At 33.1% G+C, this 14,934-nt stretch overlaps 1 non-coding gene across 1 annotated transcript; it reads left to right on the top strand.

Moving 5' to 3' along the window:
- Window positions 1-11,426: 11,426 nt before the first annotated feature.
- Window positions 11,427-11,498, top strand: TRNAW-CCA (transfer RNA tryptophan (anticodon CCA)). Its single transcript has one exon. It is a non-coding gene; the product is annotated as a tRNA-Trp (tRNA).
- The last annotated feature ends 3,436 nt before the right edge of the window (window positions 11,499-14,934 follow it).

Genomic DNA, 14,934 nt, shown 5'->3' with positions numbered 1-14,934 from the left:
AAAATATCAAAGTGGCGGGGTTATATTTTCCCAAGGTATGTGGAACATGATAAAAGAAACCCATTCATTTTTTATTTTAATTTTTTGTTTAATTTTTTTTTTTGTAAGAAGAAGAATTATCATATCACTTAGTTTTATAAAATAAAAGAGAGTTCTAAATTATATAATAAATTGAACTTATTCATTGCAAAATGTATAAATTAAAAGTACTTTCAATTTATATTTTATTTTTTTATATTTTATTTTTAGAATTTTGTGTTACAATGTTATAAGGATTAATTAAATATTTGTTTTAAAATGCATATTGAGTTTTTGGGATGGTTGATGATAATTTATATGTTGTAATAATTATCATCTAATATTATTTTTTTATTGTAATTTTATAAAGATCAATGTTTTTATCGATGATAAATTCTTGTTTTGTTAATGTGTTTTTTTTCTTTCATGCTTATCTTTTCGTAACAATCGGTATTAAGAATCTTTGTTTGATTGAGTATAAATTTATTAGTATGCTCTATAATTGTAGTTTTGTTTGATCTTTCACATCATAAAAATAAATTTATATTATGTGTCTGTTAAGAATTTTTTTGACAAGTGAGGCTTGACATAGAAACTTGATGAATTTTTTTTTTGTCTTATGAAAAATTTAAGTTAAAGATATTTTTGATACAATTTGGATTACCTAAGGCGTTGGAAGAAAATATTTCTAACATGGATATCCATATCAAGCAATCAAATGAATTAGATTTGATAGTTTCAAGTACAATCCGCATGTATTTGGTTAAGAATATTTTTGCAAATATTTTTAGTATATCGTCAGCCAAATAGTTTTGGAAGAAACTTGAAGGGCTATAACAAGAAAAATAGTTTTTGTTGAAGGAGTAGTTTCATAGATTGCGTATGGATAAAAATACAAAAGTTTTTAATCATTTATCTATTCTCGATGGTATTGTTTATTAATTAGAATCTATTGGAGTCAAGATTGATGATTAAGATAAAACTTTAAAATTCGTATAGTCTCTTACATCTTCCTATGAACATATTAAACTTGTTTTAATAAATGACAAAGAATCTTTGAGTTTTGAGGAATTTGTTAGGAAAATTATTTAAAAATAAACAACATTGAAGGGTGAAGATAATACTTTAACAAACACTATTGATTGTTAAAGGAAGACCATATGGAAGAAAAATAATGAAATGGACTTGAGATGTTGTAAATGTGAAAGATTGAGCATGTAAAAAATAAGTGTCCTAATGGAGCAATATTAATAAAAGGCTTTGAATCAAATGGTAGCAATGTCCCCCTCGCTATGGGAGATGATGATCTTTTCTAAAAATTGAAATTATGTGGCATTATAACATTTTATATATATATATATATATATATATATATATATATATATATATATATATATATATATATATATATATATATATATATATATATATATATATATATATATATATATATATATATATATATATATATATATATTTTCTATGTTTTCAAAAGACCCACAAGAGGCGTTGTGGGAGGTCACCAAGGGAAGGTGACATAACATGTCGCCTATACCTATTTCTTGGACGGCCGTTGACTAGAGCGGGCACCACTTCTTGATTTTGTTGTCTATTTCGTAAATTACACGCCCGTTCAGGAGATTGTGAAGTGACGTATTTCGGTCCATAATGATAAAGAAGAGGTAGTTAAAATGGGAGATCACGTCCTCCTAAATAATATGAGAGCTGAGTTCCCACTCCCCTTCCTTAGAAGTTGTTGCTACTTCTTGAGAGCGTGAGATCTAGGCTCGGAAACTTTTTATAAATACCTCAACTCTAAGGTTGAAGGGAATCCAATTGATTACGAAAAATAACACATACAGAACTTCTCAACTTCTTGCGTGAGCTAGCTCTAACCTCATAACCAACTATAAAAACCTCTAACAACCCTTAATCACTCCAATGCCGAAGAATTTCAAACCGCCCTCGTTTGCTAAGTTTGATGGGAACATAAGCCTGTATGAGCATGTTGCTTCCATCAACACGCAAATGGAAATCATTGTAGCTTATGATTCCTTGAAATGCAAGCTACTTTTTAGAACCTTCATAGATGCAACCCTAAGGTGGTACATGGGTCTGCCTCGGCTCTCCGTCACCATCTATCAAGGTTTGGTGAAGAAACTAGTCCACCAGTTCGCAGTAAGTAGGCATAGAAAGATGGTTTCATAAAAAACATGGTTTTGAAAAACCTTGTGGATTAAAACCAGAGTTTAAATTTATTTTGAAAATATTTTAAATATTCATAAGCGGAAAAATAAATTGCAGAATATAGTTTGCGGAAAAATAAAGAGTCTAGGGAAAGAGAGAAACACCAAGAGTTATACAGGTTCATTCAATAAACGACTTAGTCATGTCCCGAAGAATTGATCTTGAGAGTATCTGATAAACTTTGAGAGCTTTTAGTAGGTAATACTCATGTACCCCCCATACATAAGGAAAATGGTTGACTTCCAACCAAACAATAAGACTGGAAATTTAGCAGTTTGAGTCTTCTCTTACAAATAGTAGATCGAAGCAATTAATCTCCTTTCCACACACTAGATTGAAGTGGTTAGTCTTATTTCCACGAGAATCTTGGAGTGGTTAGTCTTTAAGCTTCTAATCAAACTTTGCAAGCTTTTATCACAGGCTGAGCTTACAAACTTAAACCTTGGTTTTACATTGGCTAACCAATAACTTGAGAGATTTTAATACCGGACTAATCTAGAACCTTATTCAAGCTTTTAATATCAGGCTAAGCTTTAATCTAACCTCAGTTTTACCATGGGATAATCAAGAACATATGAGATTTTACCACGTGATGATTTCGAACCTAAACAAAGGGCTTGATCACAGAATTGCCAAACCAAAAGCTGTTACGAGTTTAGCTTCTAACCAAAATAAGCCCTAAATGAATAATATTCAACCAAGGTGTACATAAAAATTCCATTGGTGAATTTTACAATTCTATCCTTCTAGAATTACAACTTATCCTCACTCATAAAATAATTTTCTCGCAGAAACACTTCGACTAAAAATATTAGTGAGAGAAGGTAAAAGAAAAGTTTTAGAGAGAGAGAGAGAGGAAGAGAATGAGAAGTGTCAAATCACGATTATAGATATTTTGAAATGAGGGAAGGGACATTTATTTCTAAGCTAGAGGTTGGCTCAAAAAGGAAATTGATTTTAATACTTTTTAAGACTTCCTAATTGATTAACACCTAATGTCAATCAATTAGATTCCCTAAATATAATTGATTGTAAGTTCAAAATAGGAAAGAAAATATACCTAGTTGTTGCACATCATTAATGTGACATCCTAATCATTTAAAGCTCAATTTTGATTTGAGCTAATCGATTAGGTTAGTGTCTCAATCGATTAGAAAAGTCAAAACTTGGCCCATAGCTATTCCGATAGCTCTGAATTCATCTGACAGGACTTAAAGACATTTTTTGAAGATATTTTATTGAAAGCAACCTTGTTTGAAAAGTTATTTGTGTGTGGGGGTGGGGGTGGGGGTGTTTGTGTGTGTATGTGTGCGTGTGTGTGTGTGTGTATGCGCATGTGTGTGTGTAACACCCTTTTGCTTTATATAGTATTCACTCAAAAAAGTCAAAGCTAGATGAAAAGCTTGCAGATCTAAAGATCATATACTCAAACTCTAAGGGTGTTCAACTTGAAACAAAACATTCGACATCAGATGCTGCTGACATATCAGAAGGTGTTAACATATCAACACCTCAAAAGAAGCTCAAGAAAATATTCTCACTCTGAAGAACTTATTCTTAGTGACAAGTCAAAACCTGTAAGAACCGGATCTTCATTTAGGCAAGATGAAGAAACTCTTCTAGGATTGATGTCTATCAGAGAACCAACATCTGTTGATGAAGCTCTTCTAAACTATGAATGGACTTTGGCAATGTAAGAAGAACTCAATCAATTTTCCATAAATGATATGTGGGATCTAGTGCCAAAACCAAAAGGAAAACATGTCAAAGGAACCCAGTGGGTCTTCAAAAACAAGGAACAAGGCCAGACTGGTTGCACTAGGTCATAATCAACAAGAAGGAATTGACTATACTAAGACCTTTACTCCAGTATCCAGGTTAGAATCTATTTGTCTTTTAATTTCATTTATTTTTAATCATAGTATTATCTTATAAAAAATGGATGTTAAAAGCGCATTTCTAAATGGTTACATAACTTGATAAGTTTATGTCCATCAACCTCCTGGTTTTGAAAATCATAAAAATTCTTATTTTGTTTATAAATTTAAGAAATCCTTGTATGGTCTAAGACAAGCTCCCAGAGCTTGGTATGAAAGGCTCGACAATTTTCTTTTGGAAAATAATTTTTCAAGAGGTAAAGTGGATAAAACCTTGTTCTATAAAACATTCAAAAATGATCCTTTAATAGTTCAAATCTATATTAATGATATCATTTTTGGTTCTACTAATGCCTCTCTCTGCCAAGAATTTTCCAAGTCCATGTAAGAAGAACTTGAAATGATCATGATGGGAGAATTAAAATTCTTTATGTGAATTCAATTTAATCAAAACTCAGAAGGATCACACACTCACCAGAGAAAATATACATAAGAACTTCTGAAGAAGTTTGATATGACTGAAAGCAAAACTGCTAAAACTCCAAAACATCACACTTGCACTCTTCGAAAAGATGAGGAAAGAAAAAAGGTAGATCAAAAGGTATACAAAGGTATGATTGGGTCTTTTCTTTACTAAATTTCTTCTAGGCCTAATATTTTGTTCAGTGTGTGTTTATGTGCTAGATTTCAATAAGATCCTAGACAATCTCATTTAACTGTTGTTAAAAGAATCTTTAGATATTTGAGAGGTACTACTAACCTTGGTTTTCTTTATAAGAAATCAAAATATTAGGGGGAGATTATAGACCTAACTCTGAACATTAGATGATTGTCAGTGGGAGCTTGCAAACCCCATTCTAAACAATCAAACTAAGAAAAATGTTGATAGTCTAAAAACTCAGAGGAAGCTTACAAACCTTACTCTGGATTTTAGAATATTTATCTGATTAAGATTTTGTTGAAACAAGAAATATTTTGAATCTTAAACTCAGGGGGTGGGGCTTACAAACCTCACTCTGTAGATTTAAGTTGACAAAATAATTTTGAAAGTATAAAACTGAAGGAGAGCTTACAAACCTATCTATGGAGTTTTATAAATATGATTGCTTATTGAATAAAAATTATTCATCAAAAAAGGGGAGATTGTTGGAACAAGTTTGGTTCTACAACTATCCTTAAGTTTTGATGATAACAAAGTGTAGAGAATAATTTTGTACTCCAACTATTTCACTGAGTGTGAAAAAAAATTGGATACAAATTCTGACTCTGATGATGTCCAGGCTCTAAACCAAAAGAGTGGAAGCGTATACAAACAATTCAACATTGATATATCAAGTCAATGTTTCTGAAAAGAAACCACCCAGACATACTCTGATAAAAATCTATGACTATCAGCTTGTGAAAGTCTTAAAGCCCAGTTGTCAAAAGACTCTATTTGTTTAACCAAACTCTGATGACAAAGCATCATCAATAAATATTAGAAGCCTCTAAAGAGAGTATTATTCAAATTTCAACAAAGATTTGATGTGACAGAAGTGCAAAATCAAATCTACTTTCTGCGTAAAGTATTACACTTTGTGTCAAAGAAGTCTTCCACATCTCATCATCTTCATAAACTACTGCTTATATCGCCACTCTAGTGGTTCATATGAACTGATCTTCATACAACAAATACTTAGAGGATATTTTCATCTTTACCTCCAACATATCTATTTTTCTTCTATATAAAGATGTCTTTGAAGATTGAAAAAGAGAACACACGTGCATTGAACTTTCATCAACACTCACACTCAGGAAACATATACAGATTGATAAGAAGTGCTTATTACACTTATACACTTAGAAAGAACTCATTGAATATTCTTATTAAGTGTAATACTTGATTTAAACTTGTGTATCTGCTTATCTGAAGGAACTTGTAAACACAAAACTTGTTATTACAACTTTGATTGTAATCCTCAAGCGACCAGGTTTGTCAGGCTCTTGAGAAGTCGATAACAAGTAGTTATTGAGGGTGTAATCTTCTTAAGCGACCGAGTAGGTTAAGATCTTATGGAGTTAGTGACTGTCAAATTTCTTAGGGGACCAATTGAGTCAGAATCCTTAAGGTAATCAGTGTCTGGTTGTCATTGCATTTGTAATCAGATTTGATTTTTAGATTAAGTCTTTGTCTAAGGCAAAATTACTCAGGTGGGTGGACTGGAGTTAGCCTTGTTAATGGTGAACCAAGATAATAATCCTTGAGAACTTTATCATTGTTTTTATTACTTTAAGCTTTTGTTTTGGGTTGCAAAATTTTATCATACTTGAAACCCAATTTAAACCCCCATTTCTTGTGTTTCTTGAACCTTCAAATATGACTTGGAATACCACTAAAGTGGGATGATTGTGAAAAATTACCTCTATGGACTACAGAGCGGGAAAGAGATTGAGATTTGATGAGTTTGTATAGATGGTTTAGTTGTTCCTTGGTGAGCGGAAATGAAATTGAGGAAGATTACAATTTTTTATCAGAAGCAGCTTGAAGTGCACGACCTTCACCTTTCTTTGTATTAGGATGTTTTTCATGAAGTTTCTAGCAAGTCTCATGTGTGTGCCAAGGACGTTTGCGGTGTTCGCACTAGAGTCTGTTAGATTTTTTCACAATCTTTCTTGTCCTCAATGAGGTTTTTTGGGATAGGTACTAGTCTATCTGTATTTTGTTTTACCATAATAACTTATTAACTTGTCCCTTATCTTTGGATTTTAGATTTTTTTTTCTTGATGGGATGTCAATGGACTTTTTCCTAGAACTAGAGCTCTAACATCAACAATATCTTTATTAGAACTTGCAAGAAAAGTAAAAACACGTTCATTTTCCTACCTTTTGATGAATCAAACATTGTCTTCAGAGCACTTCTAGTTGTTGTCATAACACAAATCCATTTCTTGTCAGAGGGTCATCAAAACATTATAGTAGGATATTACACTTTTTTCATCATGCCTTAAGCTCCACAACTTTGATTTTAGACCATATATTTGAGAAGATTTTTAAACATCAAAGTAAGTATCCTTTACAAAATTCTGCACATGTTTTAATGTTGGTAAGAACCTAAACGACTTCACAGTTCTTGATTTCGTCGAACCAATCAACCAAGAAATAATGGTTGAATTTTTCCAATTTCTAGAACCTGTAATTAGGGTCTTTTGTTGTATTTTCCCTTGTCGTCTAGTTTGGTTCGATGAAATCATGAAACTAAGAGGTTATCATACAGGGAACAAAAATCTTTTCCTAATAAGAGGTTTCCAATTTCCAATTTCCAGTATGAGATCTCTATAGTGAAATCAAGAAACTAAGAGGTTTCCAATTTCCAATTTCCAGTGTGAGACCAAACCGTGTAGTTTGAGCCATCTAGTTTCTAAAAATTAACTTGAAGTGAGTTATTTTGACCTATACCTCCAGAGTTGAATGATACATCGCTACTTTAACCACCATCATAGCCATAACCATAATAAATATTTGGAATACATATGCCGTGATCAAATCCACCATAAAAGTTGTTATGTGTTATAGACTATGGTGGAACAAATCTTCGTCCCCCACCTAGGTCGAACTCTGACAAAATAAATTACCGTCTACAACGTAGGTCAAACTCTAGTGGAACAAAACTGTGTCCACTACCGCGACCATCAACTTGAACTTCTAGAATGCCACAATCAACACCTATTTTTCTGCATTGTCATTTTTGCGACCGTCGTCGCTTTTGTATGGGATTCTACGATGACTAGTAACACTGATTCCTTTGTCTGGGGTAGGATCTACCATTGATAGGGTTGAGTCAAAAAAAAGTTTGAGAGAAATAACATATATGCAAGGAATTTTGCAATAGCTCCTTAACCATAATCGGACTCTAATATAATATTGTGATAGATTATTATGCATATAAAGACTCCTTTTATAAGAAAAATACAATAAATCAACTCCTTAATTTTAGAATAAATTAAAAAACACAAATTAAAAAAAAAATTTAAAAAGTTATTTTGACATCTTAAAAGTGTCTCTCACCGTATATATATATATATATATATATATATATATATATATATATATATATATATATATATATATATATATATATATATATATATATATATATATATATATATATATATATATATATATATATATATATATATATATATATATATATATATATATATATATATATATGTTGGTGGTTTATTATAATAATTATTTACTCAGTTTTGATTATAGTGAGATTTTTTTTTTGGGGAATGGCGAGGGTCAAAGCTCAGAAATAAAAAGAAACTAAGAGCTTATTATACAGGGAACAAAAATCCCCACTACAACATTCGTGAGTTATTCAACTATATCATATGGGTACTCATGATAAATTCTTAAACTTATGTCACGTTGAAGGCTTATGTTCGCCATAGTATATGCGCAATAATTAACTTCTCTATGAATATGCTTGATTCTCACATCCCAGTTTTCATTCAATCTGAATTTTATTTGCTGCAAAATACAACTACCTTCTCTGATGCACAAAGTTCTCTTGTTGATAGTCTTTGTGATTGTTTTATTGTCGGTCTAAAGCTCAATCTTATTATAACCCTTGTCCAAAGAAAACTGGAGGCCTTCTAAAACCCCTCATAACTCAACGCTAAGACTACTGCACCTTCTAATGTTTTTGGAAAATCCTCCAATCCATCTACCTCTTATGTCACAACTCAAACATTCACAATTGGAACTCCGATTGCTCTTAGACGCTCCATCGACATTGATCACTATCCTATCCTCGTATGAAGATTCCTATTTGATATGAGCAAGAACCTTGTTGCTAATACTAACATTATTTTATAGTTATAGGCTTGTGGGGTAGAAATTAACCCTGCTACTACGAATGTCACCCGCCATATCGATAGGCATCACAAAAGTATCATCATGAATCTTTTTGTTACGCCAAAATCACAAAGAGTAACAAGATGTTGCCAACATCATTTTCCAATCCTCGATCTTCCCTTGACCAAGATTGTTGTGTAAGCTTAACTGAATCCAATCCTATAAACCTGAATCAAAAATAAATTCCAACATGTTTCTCTAACAAAATAGAGCCAAATTGTTCACGTCGCAACATAATCTCTTAATGCATGAAGCATGCTTTCAATCTCAATTGAGCACTCCAGACAAAAAGGTCCATGATTTTCTTCTTGCTAAAAGGAAGATTTTCCAGGAGGCTATCATGCTTAATTGACCAAATAAACGCTTTGATACATTCCAGACAGTTCAAAGACCACATGCCTTTCCAAATTCTACTTTCCTCTTGATCAATAGTGATAAAACTCAACAGATTATACACACTTTCAATATACAAATCACCATTTTTTGAGACTCTCCACAAGCGAATGTCCTAAACATTGTTAGTTCCAGGCTGGTGGATGGGCAAGATTTCCTCAATAATATTATGAGGTAGTAAACCAATAAGCATATCAGTGTTCCAATCCCCATTACATGTTACAAGATCCGCTACTTTAAGAGAATGAAGGTCGTTATGGCTATCTGTAAGGGAATCAATAAGAGCTCCTGAAGGGACCCACACGTCATTCAAAACATTCGTTGTCTCCCCCTTTCTAATATCCCATTAAGTATGTTGTTGTAGCAAGTTCCAGTTCTTCTCCAGGTTCCTCCAGAAACTAGAGTCACTGTTCTTGGTGGTTACATATCTCGCATTCTCATTTCCTCTGCCATATTTTACTCTTAGGACGTTGCGTCATTATCTATTATCACCATTCATGAATTTTCAACTGAGTTTAAGAAGGCACACTTTATTATTTATCGCTAAGTTCTTCAAACCCAGAACCCCCGCCATCTTAGGAATAGTAAGAGTACTTCACTTGACAACATGCACTAGTTTATCTTCATCAGTATCACCCCAAATAAAGTTTCTTTGCATCTTATGAATCTCCTTAAGACTTTTCTTGGGCAATAACTTCAATCATTGACTTGACAAGAACTACTCTACCAGCAAATGACAATTTTTTTTCCTTTCAGTTAGTGAGCTAATTGGATTTAACGTTCTCCATAAGGTATCTAAAGTCTTTGTTCTTATGTGTTTTACCTATTAGAGGTACACCCAAGTACTTTTCCAAATCATTAGTTTCCTTGAAACCAAACAATTGCAGCAACTTCTTTTTTATTGACGTTGGGGTGTTCTTTGAGAAAAGAAATCTAGTTTTGTCGGTACTAATTCGTTGACCTAAACTCTAGAAGAAAATGGTGAGGACATTATTCACACACTCCATCTGATTTCTAGTCGCTTTCCCTATGAGAAGTAAATCATCCACAAACATTAAGTGGGATATGAGTTGTCCTCTTCTACTAGCTTTAATGCCCACCCAATTACTTCTATTCACAACTTCACAGATCATATGGAAAGTTTACCCATACATAGAACGAATAGATAATGTAAGATAGGATGATCCTTATATAAACCTTTTTTGAGTTGGAAGTAATTGAAACCATGATCATTCCACCTTATGTTCATGCTTGTTGAACTGTTGGAAGTAATTATAGTAAGATTTATTTATGATGCCCATGCTTGTTGAACTGTTGGAAATAATTATAGTAAGATTTATTTGTTCAGTTTTAAATGTATAAATATTATTGCTTTTTTGAAAATTACTGAGTTACGTGTGCCACAATTTATTTACATGATTTTTCGAAATGTTGGTATCTGACCTATATAAAAGTGACTGTTATGTTAGGAAAATTTATATAACCTAATAACAAAGTTAATTTGTAGGGATTTATAACTTCCTTTAAATGTTAATGCTACACTATATCTGACATTAATTTCAGTAACCACAAAGAGTCTCAAGTGATGCAAAATATATACTACCTTTCCAATTAGTTGTATAAATGCAGCATTTTATATGGACATTGAAATGGAAGAGGAAGAATAAAAGAATAAAATAACATTTATTTGGGGATAAGGTACACAACATATGCTTCGCAGTTTAAGAGATTCGCGTTATAATATATGTAATCCACTGTGTAGAGTTTGTGATTATGAATTTATATTCAACCAAGATGGAAAATTCAAATATTCATTCATGTAATTGATAAACTTAGCGAAGTAACAGCAGTTATGTAAATTTTGCACCATGATTTAGAATAAGCATAGCTCAAGTAGGGGATAGTTATATACCTAACTCTTCAGCTGGAATGATGGAAAATTATTACAATCAATTATGTATATTATAAAATGACTACTTTCAACAATTGGATCTGTGGCGCAATGGTAGCGCGTCTGACTCCAGATCAGAAGGTTGCGTGTTCGATTCACGTCAGGTTCAAGTTTTATTTTCTGCTTTTGGACGTAATTCATTATGTTGTTTTTCTTCCTTCCAAACCTTCCTCAGTCCTCATAAAAAATCTGATGTTTTTATTTTGTTATTTTTCTCCCTCGAGAATAGAAAGGGCCGAAGGGCGAAGCCCAAGGAATTGGTTGGTTATTAGTTTCTTTGGAACAGTAGTTATTAATACTTTTTTGACTCATTAAATTTTAAAAACTTGTTCATAGTTATATAGTTAAAATAAGATAAAATCTTTGATACCCATAAGTTTAAATTGGATACGCGTATTTTTTAGTTCAAATTGATCTAAATTGTTAATTGAATTTTCATGTTTGATTTGTTGAGGGTACTGCCGTTCAATTAAATCTAATATTACTGGAGTTTTCACCTAAAATAATTTATAATTATAATTAAAAAAAAACTGATTTTTATATATATCATATTTCATATTGGTATAATATTTTAGAAACCTCTAAAATATTAAATAATTTTGATTTATTTATTTTGGGTATAATGTTTTTTTGGACACAACTGCCAAAACTAACTCTGCAAACTTTGTTGAATTCAAATACATGATAAATCTCTAAATTTTTTAACTCAAGTGCATATTTGATCCAAGAATGATTTTTATGGTTCACACGATTTAATAGTGAGCTCATTTGAGAATTTTGGTACTTTAATTCTGTGTTGGGGTACCTCCAAACAATTCGACACTCTAGTCATTGACGGCTCTAGCTAAGAGGTGTTAGATTTAGAATAATGTGTACTTGAGTGATGTGCAATTCCCCTTTTATAATCAAGCTCTAGATTTTTAGGAACTTATAACCTTTTGTTTGCTACAAATTTATGAGAGGGCATGTTTCAAAGGATCTTTAGAAGAACGATTTGGAGATCCTCTGTGTTATGACTACTCTAATAAGGTTTCTTTCTAAGGAATGTCCATCTTAAGATTACGTGAAATTAGAACCTTGTTTGTGGATAATTGCAATGAGGGACTGTCATCACCAGTTTGACGTCAATGTGGTGACATGAGTAATCGTTGATGGTTTAACCCAATGGACCTTAAAGCCTTAATTGGTATTTCATTTGTATGTTTCGTATCTTGAAAATATGATCATTCGCGAAATGTTCGCACGCTTGTAGAAAAACTGATTCGAACAGAGTCGCCACCGAACTTTATTTATTTCAAAAGAAGGAAAGAGAAAATATCGATAAAATCCTTAAAAGTAAAAGAAGATGGTCGTCACAGTCATATTCGGGTTTGAGAATCGATTACGCAAGGGGAAGGTATTAGCATCCCTCACGCCCGTTGTACTAAACGGGAACCTTTTAGTTAAATTTGCGATTGAATGTTAGCTCATGTTAATTGTTTTTTACGAGTGATCAAATGTGTAAAAACAAAACAACAGGGGTCGCAAATATGTTTTTATTAGAGTGCTTGACGAGATTGCGGGTCTCTTCCTACGATTCCCGGGTACAATGAGGAACACAAAGCTTCATAGTTCGGGTAGAAAACTACGGTTTTATTTGTTGGTTTGTTTTATTAAACAAGTGTTTAGATCACATTCTAACGGTTAAACATTAACTTGTATGCTCACAGAGGAGGCTTAAACGCTAGTTTGTATTCGCATTAAAACAGACTAAACAATGTTCTTTTGTAAAAAAGTTGTTGATCACACGGGGTGAGAGATAAGGTTTGATTTGTTTGAGTATGTGTCATACGGTGAACTGACTTTGACGTGTTTTTGCTTTGGAAAGCAAATGTCGCGGATAGCAAGAGTCGCCACCGACTTTTCTTTCATCCAATAAGGAAAGGTGGGAAAGAACAGGAAAGGCCTTAATTAGATTTTGGGTTCGGGAGGTACATTATACAAAGAGAAGGTGTTAGCACCCTTTGTATCCATGGTTATCCATGGGCTCTTAATTGCTTGATCACTTATGTTTGTCTGAAAAAGGTGTTTGTGAATTGCTTAAAATGTTTTGAAAAGAGAGTTTAACTTTGTAATGATTCTTGTACGAATGTATACAAAGTGGTTATCTCGTTTAGTTTTGAAAGTTGTTTAGAAAAATATAACTCGGTAATGATTCTAGTACGAATGTATGCCAAGTGGTTACTTTCTAAAAGATGTTTTGAAAAGGTGTGAGGTGTGAAAAGTATTTCGATTTGTGAGTAAGCAATTAAGGGTTATACCTACCCGAGGTCTTTATAAGTATTTCCTATCCTTATGGGGGGTAAAACTGTCCTTACTATTGAGAAGTAAGTAGTTTTATCCTTTGGATGCAAAAGGGTCATCGATTGGTCATTAAAGGCAACATTTGTAAGGATACCTTAGCATTCGAAGGGACGATCATCATTTAACCGTAGGCTACAACGAAGGGTCATCGAGGGGCAACATCATATATTCGCAGGCAACATCCGAGGGACTATGATTTATTTTATAGGGACATGATGATTTAACCGAAGGGTCTTTGCTAGGTGTATCCCCACATTCGCGGGACATGACCATAATACCGTAATATCGTAAGGCAACAAAGAGAGGTCCCAGATCACATATTCAAAGACAATATTTTACAATGTAATTAGGTCCATATTAATTAAGTAATTAGGATGAATCTCCACATTAAAATCAATTAAGTAAATAGGATGAATCTCCACATTAAAATCGATTAAGTAAATAGGATGAATCTCCACAAGGGTATCCCACAAATAAAGTGGGATACCTAGCAAGCTACCCTCTTCGGGAGTATGTGAGTCCTTACAATATTCAGCAAACAGGTCAGAATACCAAATGGGAGTGCAATCGAGGATTACACCGCAAAAGAAACACAGCAGTAGGAATGTCAGGCAAAATAACGCATGATTAAAATAGAACAGATCAGATAAGCATAGAACAGAACAACCAAAATATTAGCGACTGTCACGTTCGCCTCTGCCTCGCCTAGCGAAGGCTTAGCGAATACTCGCTACATGCTCGCTTAGCGATGTGCTAGCGAGCGGCTGCGGGTTTTGAATTTCAGAACAGTACGATCTCGGCATGCTGCACGCCCTATGGCATTCAATTACAGAAATAACATGGTCAAACATTCAGGATATTCAGACACATTTAGACTCACATGCAAACTCTAATTACATATCCAGAAATTCAATCATGATGCATTATGTATTGAGATATTACAGGTTGGAAGCATAAAACAGTAGTGATGCGCAAACCTGTTTGCAATTGAATTGCAACGTTGAATTGGCAGATCACTTTTAGTATCGGATTGAGTTGGGCGGAGGTAAACTTTGTGCAGATGAGTTGCCTTCAAGGTTTCCGTTAGGGCGCTCTGAATTCTCTTGGTTAGCCTCCAAGGTTTGATTGCTAGGGTTCCGGTTCGTCTCCTTCCGTTGTCCCTCTTTCTGACTGAAATGTTGGTATTTATAATGGTTTGTTGT

The sequence above is a fragment of the Lathyrus oleraceus genome, chromosome 7 (assembly GCF_024323335.1).
Source record: "Lathyrus oleraceus cultivar Zhongwan6 chromosome 7, CAAS_Psat_ZW6_1.0, whole genome shotgun sequence".
Classification (NCBI taxonomy): Eukaryota; Viridiplantae; Streptophyta; class Magnoliopsida; order Fabales; family Fabaceae; genus Lathyrus; species Lathyrus oleraceus.
Note: the sequence above shows the minus strand (reverse complement) of the source record. Positions and strands in the feature narration are given on the sequence as shown.